This window comes from Dasypus novemcinctus, chromosome 4, assembly GCF_030445035.2.
Source record: "Dasypus novemcinctus isolate mDasNov1 chromosome 4, mDasNov1.1.hap2, whole genome shotgun sequence".
Taxonomy (NCBI): domain Eukaryota; kingdom Metazoa; phylum Chordata; class Mammalia; order Cingulata; family Dasypodidae; genus Dasypus; species Dasypus novemcinctus.
In genome coordinates this window covers 8,841,917-8,854,685 of record NC_080676.1, presented here as the reverse complement: position 1 = coordinate 8,854,685, position 12,769 = coordinate 8,841,917, and the positions used below count along the sequence as shown (strand labels likewise).

Below are 12,769 nucleotides of genomic sequence, written 5' to 3'. Positions count from 1 at the left end.
ATGACTCTCGAAAATCCCTTGGGAAGGTGCCATATTGGAAATGGATATACTTCTTTGAAAGGTTCAATCTAGCCAGTTTTCCCTCCGGTCTTGGATCAGTTCATGGACTGTTGAGCACTCCTTGGCTAGCAATTCAGGATTACGTTATTTGGAAATTATGTATCCTTATGGTCCAGATGCTTGCTTAGCATTGGGAGTGGCTCACCCCAGGAAAGGCCTCCAGGAACTGCGGTGTCTGAGGGGGTGGGTGGGAAATTCAGGGTCTCCCATTTCATGCTCATGCTTATGCTATCAAGGGGAAATCTGGGCAGAGTTGCCTGCATTATTTACACGGTCTTGCTCCTGACACATAGTGGGTAGTCAGTATCTAGAACTGTCTTTCTTTCCCCCATGGCCCCCATGAGATGCTTTGGGTTGCCCACCCAATGCCTCCCTCAGCCTGCCCACCCAGCCTCTCGTCCATGCCCCACACCTCCTATTAACACTTTCCTGCTCTCGTCCCATGGCCCTGGATGCTGGTTGGGTATCCATTTTACTTATCTGATTAATGAATTCTTACTAATGTTTAATGAATAACAAAGCCTTAAGGGTAGCATCTGACACAGGTATTTGAATTATAAAGAAGGAAATCAATCATGGTGTTAGCAGGTAGAGACTTGGAGTTTGGGAGTGGGAGATAGGTGGGATTTGAGAACAAGTCAATTTTCCTAATTATTCCCCTTTCCCCAGGATAATACAATTTGGATACAGCTTTAAAAACTTTTAAAAATGAATTTTATTAAAACATATTCATATACCATAATTCATCTAAAGTGTACAATCAGGGGCACTTGGTATAATCACAGAGTTATGTATTTATCACTTCAATCGATATTAGAGCATTTTCATTACTCCAAAAAAATGAAAGAAAAAAATAACAAAAAACAAAAACAAACAAATGAACACAAAAAATCCCTAGTCCTTAGTAGTCACCTCTCAATCTCCCTGTCATTTCCCTGCCATAAATAAATGATAATCTATTTCTGTCTCTGTAATTTATTTATATTTACATTTTGCATAGGAGGGTGAAACAATACGTTGTACCTTTTGTCTAGTTTTTTTCACTTAGAATGCTTCCTTTCTTACCATTGGTGGAAGATTATCAATATTTTGTGTAGGCGAATGAGACAATATGTTGTACTTTTTATCATTTCTTTTACTTAGCGTGCTTCCTTTTTTTTGTTTCTTTTTTACCACTAATAGAAGAGTATTAATATGTTACTATACATCACTGTGCACAGTTTGTTTTAGTTGTACTTTTACCCAAATAGCATCCTGGTATTAACCTCTTGTAACATTAATATATATTTATTCTGTTTCAGAGAAAAACATTCTTCTAGATACACTATTAACTATATTCATTTTTCACTAGAAGGTTTGCTATGCTATACAGTCCCATGTTTCATTTTTTAGCTTTCCTTCTAGTGATACACACATCCTTAGAGTTTTCCTTTCAACCACTATCATACCTATGTTAGCGTTACTAATTATAAAGTCTATGATGTGCTTTCACCACTTCTCTTCATTTCCTAATAACCTTTGTACCAATTCTGCACAGATTAAGCCTCTGCTTTCCATTCTCTAACCACATTCTATTCTTTGATGACTTATAGTCTAGCAATTATCTCCATGAGTTTGCTCCTAATAGTGAAATCAAACGATGTCTGTCCTTTCGTATCTGGCTTGCTTCACTCAACATACTGTCCGCCAGGTTTATCTATCTTGTGATATGCTTCATGACTTCATTTCTTCTTAGAGCTGAATGATATTCTATCATGTGTATCTACTACTGTTTGTTTATCCGTTCATCAGTTGACAGACACCGGGTTGTTTCCATCTTTCGGCAATCGTGAATAACACCGCTATGAACATTGGTGTGCAGATGTCTGTTGGTGTCCCTGCTCTCAGTTCTTCCGGGTATATGCCTCATAGTGGTATTGCTGGGTCAACTGGTAGTTCTTCATCTAACCTCCTTAGGGACTACCAAACAGACTTCCACAGTGGCTGTAGTTCTGCATTCCCACCAACAGTGGATACTCATTCCTATCTTTCTATATCCTCTCCAACACTTGCAGTTTTCTGTTTTTTTGATAGTGGCCATTCTAGGAGGTGGGAAATGGTATTTCATTGTTGCTTTGATTTGCATTTTCCTAATAGCCTCTGATATTGGACATTTTTTTTGCCATTTGTATTTCATCTTTAGAAAAATGTATATTCAGGTCTTTTGCCCATTTTAAAGTTGAGTCCTATAATCCACTGAGTAGTTAGATGAAGCTAAATTAATCAGAAGACCCTAGCTGTTCTCTGCTGTCAGCCAGGCTTTGCTGTACCTGGCAGTCAGGAGAGAAGTAAGCCCCAATGCAGGTCCCTTCCCAAACCCAGTGCTCAGATGTTACTGCCTGGTTCTTTGACTAGACCTGGGACCGAGGCCTCCACTGGGGACCATTGAGTCAGTGCCCATTCCTCCCCTTCTGCCATCAGGGCAAGTAGTGCCAGCACAGCTGGGCTGGAATGCCGTGAGAGCCCAGTGGCTTAATTGTGGATCCAGAGCCGCCTGGGGCCACACAAGAGCTGGTTCTGGCACCATCCATGGGACTCCTGCCTGTGCTAGAGGGAAGCCCTTGGGAAGGGTCTGATGGGACGTGCCAACTGCAGGTGCCGAGCTCCTGTGCAGAGGGAGGTCCCCTTTCCTGTGTGCCTTGACCCTCGGGAATGCCTTTGGTCATCCCCTCTGTCCCTTGCTGGCTCTGAGAGGAATAGCCCTTCCTTCCCTGAACTCTGTCTCTGTTCACTTGTCTTTTCTCAGTCTGCAGAGGTAATTTCTGTAATGAGTTGAATCTGGGCTTCGAGAAAAATAATATACAGATTGCTGGTTGACACAGCACTCTCATTTTACAGTAGTGTAGGAAACTAAGAACTGAGCATCAGTTTTAAAGAGTAGCGGTTCTTCTCATTGAGTTTAACTTGAAACTATTTTGCTTGTGGTTAGAAATTATAATTTTGGTAAAGACGTAATATGCTAAAATTTGACATGGTGTTCTAACAGTAAGTCAGTTGTCTTGAGGACTATTCTGATTTATAAGTAACTCTGATAGACATATTTTCTTATGTTCAAGTAGAAATAAATGCTTGTTTCTATGTTTATAATATAAGAACTCCAGAGGATAAATTTACACTTAAAAGATGTTGCTTTTCTATATTTGAATTTCTTATTTCCCCATTTTGGGTAGTGGGGTCCAGGGAGAGCATAATATTTGTATAAAGAAGTCACCCTAGGGTGACATTTGTTTTCCGAGGTGACACTGCATCCATGCTGCTGATTTCATACGATGTTTGTGTGCCTTGCCTAAACACAAGCCCAAGGATTTAAGGAAAAACAGGAAATTGATTCATATTTGGTCTTAATGCACAGCTCTTTTAGATTTAAAAGACATTCAGGAACAAATGAGTTTATATGGCTATGAGTCTCCAAAAGAGAGTTGGGAGTTCATCAGAGGGGTCACTCTTACGCATGCCTCAGCAGGGTCCCAGAGACAGCCAAAGTAGATACAACCCCAGGTACTTGTTCTCCTGCGGGCTACAGAGACCCACAGGTTCTATGGTCATGGCAGATGGCTCTGGAGTTCAGTGCCATGTCACTTGGCCCTACTTTGGAGTTTGTGTTTCTGAGTGTGATGGGGCTGGACTCAGATGTGACCTTTCTACATGTGCCTCTTCTGTCACTTTTACTGGACCTGTGGTTGGTGCTGGGGTTGGTGTATGTCCGGGGACCTGAATCTCTGAACTGCCCATGTGACAGCCAGGCCCTGAGCCTCAGCAGACTTGCAACTCCTACCCTCTTGTTTATTGGACTTACCCAGGTTACCTAACAGGGAGGTGAAGAAGGTCAACCACCACACCAGGGAGCCAAGAGTGCCGACAACTGTAAGTAGGAGAATTGCATCCAGCATCCACGTGGAATCTAAGCCCTCTCTCAATATAGAGGTGGAGTGGACATAACCATCCCAGCATCCACAGGATGGAGGAATAGAGTATGGATTAGAGTGGACTTACTGATATTCTACTATGGAGCTATTGTGATTAGTAATGGAGGAAATTGTAGCATTGACATGGAGAAAGTGGCCTCGGTAGCTGCTGAGGGTAGGGAGAGGGAAGAAGAGATATGACGTGGGGGCATTTTCAGGACTTGAAGTTGTCCTGGGTGGTACTGCAGGGACAGATGCTGGACATTGTATGTCCTGCCATGGTCCACTGGTGGACTGGGGGAGAGTGTAAACTACAGTGTAAACCATTATCCATGCGGTGCAGCAGTGTTCCAAAATGTAGTCACCAAATGCAATGAATGTGCCACAATGATGAAAGTGGTTGTTGATATGGGAGGAGTGGGGTGAGGGCGGGGTATATGAGGACCTCTTATAATTTTTGAATGTAACATTTACAAAAAAATAGAGGAAAAAAATAAAAGACATTTATTTTGCTAAACTTGAGTAATTAAAATAAGACCCTTTCTTGGAATGGTATGCTCAATGCCCACCAGTGTTTCCAAGCAGAGTTCTTGTTCTTTCCTTCAGAGAATCGGTCAGAATCATTCTCATTCAGCAGGAAGACTAGAGCGACAACTGTTCTGCCTGAGCCCTTTGAGAATTCTCGCTTCAGTGGGCTCCGCGCTGTCCCGCTTTCCCTGTTTACACTCTGCTTAGCATACTTAGCTCGGTCTCAAACTAGAGTTTATGTCCATGGCACAGGGAAGTCTGGTCCCCTAAACATTAGTTTGTGTATTGGAAACCTGATTCCAGCCTAACCCTCCCCTCTGCCCTGCCCCAATTACAGACAGAGTCGATCATCTATGTTCTTGGACTCCTGTGTAATTTAGGATCAGAGTGGATTACAGAATCCATTTTGTTAATCGTTACGCTCCTTCTGTTTTCTTCCTTTGACCTCTGACCACCATGAAAGCATGGGGTTAAAATGGTGAGCTCTGCTGCTCGCAGGCACCTGCTTAGTAACATGACCTGATGACGTTACTTCCTTCCAGCTGCTTGGCTGGCCTGCTGAAGCCAGCCCTGTGCCTGAGGCTGGTTGACCAGGATCCCTGGCCTTGGCAGGCACCTCTGACTTCATGGCCCTTTGTCTGGCCCCCACTGGCACTAGTGAAGTTGACGTACCTCCTCCGAGTGCGGGCACATCAGGTGCTGGGAGGTGCATTCCACCCCAGCTTTTAGTCCAGGTGGTAGAGGAAGAAGCTCAAACTCCCAAGAACTTCATCGCTCTGGCCGTGTACTTTAGCACCCACTCTTCACAGAACAAACGGCTGCTCCATGCTTTAAGCATCAGTCTTGCTGGCAGGGAAGCATTTGACAGAATGGCTGGCAAGATCTAATTCCCCTGCACTTCTTTGGACCGTGAATTTGCTGTGTTACTGCTCAGATGGCTCAGATTTCATGCTGCAGTTCAAGTGCAAAACCTTCAGACCAGTGGCATTGGGCAGGAGCGGGCTTGCTCTTTTAACCTTGGCATTATATCATCAGGCAAACCAGGCTCCTTCCCCACTGACTGGGTACAAGAAGATGGGAGCTGCCTGCGAAACAGCTCTGGCCAAGGCAGTTCCCCCTGTTTATGGCCAGCATTCTGGGAGGCTGCAGAGCTGGAGTGTGGTATATTATTCTTCTAAAGCATGATGACTGATATCCCATCAAGTGACAGATTTGATTCAAATTGACTCCCATCATTAAAGACACTCAGGCATCACAAGAAACAGCACTTATCTAGGGTGCTTGAGAGAGGGTTTGCTCTGTTGGATTCTGCTTGCTGACTATTTGGGGTTTGCACAATGTCTGGTATGTTATGGAGGGTGGACGCCATCAGTGTGAAATGATAGCCTCTTTCCTTGTAGTGTCCACACCCATTATGAGCTCTAGGAGCTACAGATGGTGACTAGTCAGACCATATAGAAAAATCCTATTTGGTTTCACTTTCTGGTGACTTCTGTAGGTACTTGAGCATTGTGTCTCATGGACATCTTTTTCTTAAGTGTTCTTTGCCTTTTCTGGAATTGTCCTTGGTTTTTCCTTAGCTCGTAGGTCATAGATGCAGAAATACAGTATATAAAGCATTTGCATCAAGCATCAGATGGCTTTGCATCCAGAAAAACATTAAATGATAATGTAGTTTGAAGCACCAAGCATGTGTAATGAGGCTCTATAAAATATAATATATGCATAACATTGTTAAGCTTGTTAAAAATAAGTAAATTGGGTCATTTGTCTTTTGATTATTGAGTTGTAGGATCTCTTTATATATCATCGATATTAGACCGTTGTTGATGTGTGATTTCCAAATATTTTCTCGCATTGAGTAGGCTCCTTGTTACCCTCTTTACAAAGTCCTTTGAGGTTTAATTTTGAGAAAGTCACATATCTCTTTTTTCTTTCATCACTTGTACTTTGGCACAAGCAATGTTGTAAGGTTTAAGAGACCACCACCTGGTGTAAGTTTTAAGAGAACACCACCCGCTACAAGATTTTGAAGCTATTTCTATAATTATTTTCTTGGAGTTTTATGGTCCTGGCTTTTATGTTTAGGTCTCTAATGCATTTTGAGTTGATTCTTGTATAGGGAGAGAGATAGGGATACTCTTTTGTTCTATTGGATATGGATATCCAGTTCTCCCAGAACCATTTGTTCAAGAGACTGTTCTGTCCTAGAAAAGTAGACTTGCTAGGCTTATTTTAAAAAAAAAATCAATTGATTGTAGAGTTGTGGGTCTATTTCTGAAGTCTCAATTTTATTCCATTGGTCAACGTGCCTTTCTTTATGCCAATATCATGCCGTTTTAGCCACTCTGCCTTTATAATACACTTCAAGTTAAGGAAGCAGGAGTCCTCCTACTTTGCTCTTATTTTTCAGGGTGCTTTTGGCTATATGGGACCCCTTTTCCTTCCAAATAAACTTGATAATTGACTTTTCTATTTCTTTAAATTAGGCTGTTGGAATTTTGATTGGGATTACATTGAAGCTATAAATCAGTTTGGGTAGAACTGCCATCTTCATGATGTTTAGTCTTCCAATCCATGAACACATAATATCCTTCCATTTGCTTAGGTCTTTGATTTCTTTTAGCAGTGTTTCATAGTTTTCTGAATACAGATCCTTTACCTTCCTGGTTAAATTAATTCCCAGATATTTGCATCTTTTTGTTGCTGTTGTAAATGAATTTTTTTTTCTTGATTTCCTCCTCAGTTTACTTATTATTGCATATAGAAGCACTACTAATTTTTGCCTATTGATCTCATGTCCTGCTATTTTGCTGAACTCATTTATTAGCTCTAAAAGCTTTGTCATAGATATTTCAGACTTTTCTTAATACACAATCATGTCATCTGCAAATAGTGAGAGTTTTACCTTCTTCTTTTCTAATTCAGATGCCTTTATTTCTTTTTCTTGCCTAATTGTTCTAGCTAGAACTTCTAGCACAATGCTGAATAACAGCGGTGACAGTGGGCATCCTTCTCTTGTTCCTGATCTTAGAGGGAAAGCTTTCAACCTCTCCCCACTGAGGTACAATGTTGGTTCTTGGATTTTCATATATGCCCTATATCATGTTGAGGAACTCTCCTTCTACTTCTATCTTTTGAAGTGTTTTTATCAAGAAAGCATGGTGGATTTTGTCAAATGCCTTTTCTGCATCAATTTAGTTGATCATGTGTTTTTCCCCCTTTGATTTGATAATATGGTGTATTATGTTCATTGATTTTCTTATATTGAACCACCCTTGCATACCAGGAACAAAACTCACTTGATCATGGTGTATAATCCTTTTAATATGCTGTTGCTTTCCATTTGAAAGTACTTTGTGGAGAATTTTTGAATGTATGTTCATTAGAGATACTGGTCTGTAATTTTTTTTTCTTGTAATATCTTTATCTTACTTTGGTATTGGGATGATGTTAGCTTGATAAAATGTGTTGGGTAATTTTCCTTTTCTATTTTTTGCAAGAGTTTAAATAGGATGAATATTGATTCTTCTTGAAATGTTTTGGACATTTCACCTGTGAAGTCATCTGGTCCTGAACTCTTCTTTTTCAGAAGATTTTTGATAATGATTCAATCTCATTACTTGTGATTGATTTGTTGAGTTCCTGTATTTCTTGTAGCGTCAATGTAAGTTGTTTTTGCATTTCTAGGAATTTGTCTCCATCTAGGTTGTACAACTTGTTGGCTTACAGTTTCTCATAATATCCTCTTATGATCATTTTTATTTCTTTGGGGTCAGTTGTAATGATCTCTCTTTCATTTCTGATTTCATTTATTTGCATCTTTTCTCTTTTTTTCTTTGTTAGTATAGGTAAGGTTTTGTCAATTTCATCCATCTTCTCAAAGAACAAGCTTTGGGTTTGGTGATTTTCTCTATTGCTTTTTTTTCCCCTCAATTTTATCAATTTCTGCTCTAATGTTTTGTTATTTCCTCCTGTTTGCTTTGGGATTGGTTTGCTGTTCTTTTTCTAGTTCCTCCAGGTGTTCAGTTAGGTCTTTGATTTTAGCTTTCTTCATTTTTAATATAGGCATTTAGGGCTATAAATTTCTCTCTCAGCACTACCTTTATTCTACCCCACATATATATATATAATTTCTCTTCCCTTCCCCCCACCCCCAGTTGTCTGCTCTCTGTGTCCATTCACTGTGTGTTCTTCTGTGACAGCTTCTATCCTTATCAGAGGCACCAGGAATCTGTGTTTCTTTTTGGTGCATCATCTTGTTGTGTCAGCTCTCCATGTGTGCGGTGCCATTCTTGGGCAGGCTGTACTTTCTTTCTTACTGGGCGGCTCTCCTTATGTGGCACACTCCTTGTCCGTGGGGCTGCCCTACACAGTGGACACCCTGTGTGGCATGGCACTCCTTGCACACATCAGCACTGCACATGGGCCAGCTCCACACAGGTCAAGGAGGCCCGGGGTTTGAACCTTGGACCTCCCATGTGGTGGGTGGATGCCCTATCCATTGGGCCAAGTCCGCTTCCCTACACATATATTTTGATAAGCCGTGTTCTTGTTTTCATTTGTTTTGAGATATTTTCTAATTTCTCTTGCAATTTCTTTGACCCACTAATTGTTTAGGAAAGTATTGTTTAGCTACATATATTTGCAAAATTTCCTCTCCTAGCCTATCATTGATTTCCAGTTTCATTCCATTATGATCAGAGAAGGTACTTTGTATAATTTTAGTGTTTTTAAATTTACTGAGAACTGTTTTATGACCCAATATGTGGTCTACTCTGGAGAAAGATCCATGAGCACTTGATAAGTATGTATAACCAGCTGATTTGGGGTGCAATGTTTTGTATATGTCTGTCAGGTTGAGCTTGTTCATCATGTTGTTCAAGTTCTTTGTTTTTCTGTTTATATTCTGTATAGTAGTTTTATGAAATCTTTTTCCAACCTTTCACTTTCTGTCTTTTTTGCATCCTTTGCTCTAAGGTGAGTCCACTTTATGCAACATTTTTTAATTCACTGTAAGTCTATGTCTTTTGATTATGGAGTTTAATCCATTATCATTCAATGTTATTATTATAAAGCCTCTACTTACTTCAACCATTTTATCCTTTGGCTTTCATATGTTATATCTCATTTTTGTCTGTCTTTTTATTCTTTTGATTACCCTTTCTGATAGTCTTCACTTCTGGACACTCCTCTATGCCTCTCTCTCCTGTATTTTCTTTTCTGGCTGCAGAATTCCCTTTACTGTTTCCTGCAGAGCCTGATTCTTCTTTACAAACTCTCTTAGTTTTTGTTTATCTGAGAAAATTTTAAATTCACTCTCATATTTGAAGGACAAAGTTTTTCTGGATAAAGAATTCTTGGCTGGAAGTTTTTCTCTTCAGTACCTTAATTATATCATACTACTGTCTTCTCATCTCCATGGTTTCTGAAAAGGAATCTGCACTAAGTCTTACTGGGCATCCTTTGCATGTGTTATTTCATTTCTCCCTTGCTGCCTTTGAATTTGCTTTTTATCTTTGGCATTTGGCATTCTGAATATTATGTGTCTTGGAGAAGGTCTATTTGGATTTATTCTGATTCAAGTAGGCTGTGTTTCTTGGACATGTATATTCATGTCTTTCATGAGAGTTTGGAAATTTTGGACCATTATTTCCTCAAAAACTCTTTCTGTCCCTTTCCCTTCTCTTCTTCTAGAACTTCCATAACACATATGTTAGCGTGCCTTATGTTATTACTCAACTCCCTGAGCTCCTGCTCAGTTTTTTCCCCATTCTTTTCTCTCTATATTCTTCTCTCTTTTCAATTTCAGTTGTTCTGTCCTCTATGCCACTGATGCTTTCTTTTATTATTTCAAATCTGCTGCTTTATGCCTATATTGTATTTTAAAATCTCACTTATTGTGTCTTTCATTCCCATAAGCTCTGTTTTTTACTATTCAAGTTTTCAAACTTTTCTTTGTCCTCACCCAGTGTCTTCTTAATGTCTTTTGTTTCTTCAGCCCTATCATCCTTCAACTCCATTATTTGATTTAGGAGATTTGTATGATCATCATTGATTAGTTGTCTGAACCATATCTTCTTTTTTCTGGGTATGGTTTGTAATTTTTTTGCTGATGTCTAGGAATCTCTTTATGATGCTCAATTTACTCTGATGGCCAGTTTCTCTCTCTTGCCTAGGGATTTACTGTTAACTAGCTCTGTGCTACCACTGTTTTTCGATTCTTGATGCAACTTGTTCTAGAGCCTTAGGATTTCCCCTGTTTAACTGCTCAAACCAATGTAAGGACCCAGTAATGGGGTACAGACCAGCTTCCAAGGACCTTGAAGAGGGGCAGTAAAGGTGCCAGATTGCCTCTTTTATTTTTTATTATTTTTCCCTTCTTTGCATGAACTTTCATGGTTTGCCAGGAGATGGTGCTTTTTTGCAGAACTCTCAGCTCAGACTCCAGATACTAAGGGGGAAATGTATTCACTGTAACCTCACCTGGGCAGCTCAGCTGGTACAGAAGTAATGCCCATGAGGGCATGCCAAGCCTCACAAACAAACTTTCTCAGAAGCTGCTCTCCTCCCTTGGCTGGCTGTACCCTCCCTCCCTCTGCGTCCTTAGCAACCAGTCCATGGCAGTAGGAAAAGTGTTTGAGAGGAAGATTATCTTTAGCACCTGCCAGCTCTCAGGGCAACAATATCATGGTCCCACCCAGCCTGGAAGTGTGGGATGCAACAGACCAATCTCCCTGGCCAATATCTGAATTTCCCGTGGGCTGTGCCCTTCCCTCTCCCCTTTTGTGGGGTAGAGGACCCCTGCAACCCTCTCAGTCCATAGCTGCTAGCCAGGGACTGGAGAAATCACTTCTGTTTGCTCTAAGGGTGGGGGAGATGGGTGCCTGCAGGTGCTGCTGCAGCTTAACTCATGAAATTTTTCTAGCCATCCAAGACTCCTTTCCTTCATCCCTCTCTCTTCTGAGTGGTGTCTAGCCTGCTTCCAGTGTCTTAAGCCCTAAAACAGTTTTCTGGATGCTTTTTGCCTGTCCTATAGTTATTTTTTGAGATAGCTTTTTAAACCTATAATTAAAGTTAGGTTTGACACCAGGATGTGCCCAGTGTGAATATGGTCTGGTGCCTGGGGCACTCAGAGTGTGTATTGGTTCCTGCAATCTGGGGCTATCAGATGATGCAAGTTGAGCAGTCAGGGTTCCCGACTTCCAGCTCAAGCCAATAAGCCAGAACAATCTAGCAGGACCCACTGCACAGGTCCATGCAGGGAGAGCTGGCTGCCCATGGTTCACACTCTGGAACCATGGCAGGGTTTGAAACTCCACTATCTGAGATGCCTTTTTTTGGGTAAAAACTTTGTTGTGTGTAGCGGGGTTGAATGGGACCTCACATATATATTTTTGATGTAATATTATTACAAAGTCAATAAAAAAAAAAAAAAGAAAAAAAAAAAAGTAAATGCTCCTTTAGAATTCATGCTGCAATAGTGAAAGTTAATTGTAAAATTTCCACCAAAAAGATTTGGATAGACAGAGAGAGGTGTAGAGTGAGTACCAGTGAGGGGTAGTAGGAAGAGGACAAAAAGGAAAGTTTGGTGGATGCAAATTGCTTACATTTTGCTAAAGGTCAGCTCTGGTAAGGGCAATTCTGTAGATATATTATAGTTCTACAGAACTATTCTTTTTATAATCGAAGGACTTTATTATTATATATTTTTAGTGACTTTTTATCGGGCACTAAGTGGGTGCCTGACTAATGTTAAATGCTTCACATGATTTTTCTTAGTTACCATCCTATGAGATGAACACTTTTAGTCCAATTTACAGATAAGAAAACTGAGGCTCAGCAAGCCCAAGATCACAGCCAGCTAGTGAGTGCATCCACTGTCAGGACTTTCCAGCTCTGAAGCTCATGCTGACTACTCCACCACTGGAATGAACCTGGAGGAGAGCTTATAAATTCCTGCTCATTTTACAAACATGGGAACTGATGCCCAGAGAGGGGAAATGACCTGGTGAAGGTCAACAGCTAGGCAGCAGATGACCAGGTCTAGAATCCAGACCTCCAGAACCCAGCCAAGGGTTCTTTCTACAAAAGGATGAAGTGTCTAGGAGGCCCACCAGCTGCACTGTCGAGTATGGTCCAGTACTACAGGATCCCCACCTCCTTACACTAGCAGCTGCTTCCACCGAGAGGCTCCTTGAAGACAACCTGGTATCCTGGCAAGGTCGTCAACTTCA

General features: G+C 40.9%; 1 protein-coding gene across 2 annotated transcripts in view; it reads right to left on the bottom strand.

Moving 5' to 3' along the window:
- Nucleotides 1-12,769, bottom strand: part of CLSTN2 (calsyntenin 2) — a 666,422-nt gene that overhangs the window by 105,004 nt on the left and 548,649 nt on the right. The window lies entirely within an intron of this gene.